Genomic DNA, 1,280 nt, shown 5'->3' on the forward strand with positions numbered 1-1,280 from the left:
GGGGGGGGAGGGGAGGGGGGGGAAAACGGGTCAGGTATCTGTTTAGTAAGACCCTGTCATCTTCTATATGGGACAGGGCTAAATATTTGCCAGTTTGATGCTTCATCATTGTTTCGTGCTATTAGTTGAGTTTCAGTCATGGAGATGGTGTGAATTCTGTTTTCCTAAGTTTAATGGTCATTCATATTTCTTAATGAAGTGGCAGCTTGCTACTGGCTGTCTTGTACGTATTGGTTTGCCAGGACCTTTTATTTGTGGAGGAAGTGAATCCTCTGTTTATGTGATATTGACGTTTCCTCCACTATCTCTAATTTTTCTAACTTTGGAGTATGTTCTTTCCTGCATAGAGTGCTTTTTAAGAAACGCTTCTCTGTCTTTTGAGTGTTACATTCTCCCAGCCTTCAGCGCCGTGCGTCAGGCCGTGCAGGGGAGAGCGCCCACCCTGTCTTTCCAGGCTTTGCCTCTAGGGAGGAGGCAGGATGTACTTGGCGCTGCACTGGGGGCCGTGTTCAGGGCCTCAGAGGCCGGGACTCACGCACAGGGGCCCTGGAGAGCCTCTGGGAGGACAGCGTGTGCCTCCAAGCGGCTGGCTCTTTGTGCCAAAGCCCCCTGTGCAGGCTGAGGGCTGGTGGTGCCGGGACAGCCTCTCTACCCTCCTGGTCTTCACCACAGCCCCAAGCCAGGACCAAATCACCTGCCCTCGGCCTACGTCAACCTGAGCCAGGAGCGCACACAGTTTCAGAGACAAAGCTCGGGGATTCTGAACGACACAGATGGCAGCGTGATGGAGGGAGGCCTGGAAACTGGGTCTCCCCTGTGCCTAGCTGCGCCCCCCTCAGCTCCACGGAGACCCCCACGCCCCTGAGCACCACTGCGCATCCCAAACACAGGCCTGACAGTGCCTTCTGGGACCAGACCAGGGTGGGCTTCACCGAGGTCCCAGGCCTGAGTTAGGGCATAAGACTGCCCTGCCATCTTGGAGACAGAGTAAATGGTGCCTTGGCCGGCCGGCTCTTCCTGAGGCCAGGAGCCAGACAGCCCCTGGGCCACATAGCCGCCGTGAGCCCAGGAAGAGCAGCAGAAGCAAAGCCAGGCCAAGGTCAGGGTCGCCACACCTGGCTCTCGGACACCACAAGAGTGGCTTCCATTTACCATAGGGGCTGCAGGGGATCTGCAGCCATGGCAGGACTGTCCACACCCCTGGAGCTCCCGCCTTCCTGCCCTCCCTCCTTCTCTCTTGTTTTCCTTCCTTCCTTCCTTCCTTCCTTCCTTCCTTCCTT

Source organism: Dipodomys ordii, unplaced genomic scaffold (genome assembly GCF_000151885.1).
Source record: "Dipodomys ordii isolate 6190 unplaced genomic scaffold, Dord_2.0 Scaffold7, whole genome shotgun sequence".
Classification (NCBI taxonomy): Eukaryota; Metazoa; Chordata; class Mammalia; order Rodentia; family Heteromyidae; genus Dipodomys; species Dipodomys ordii.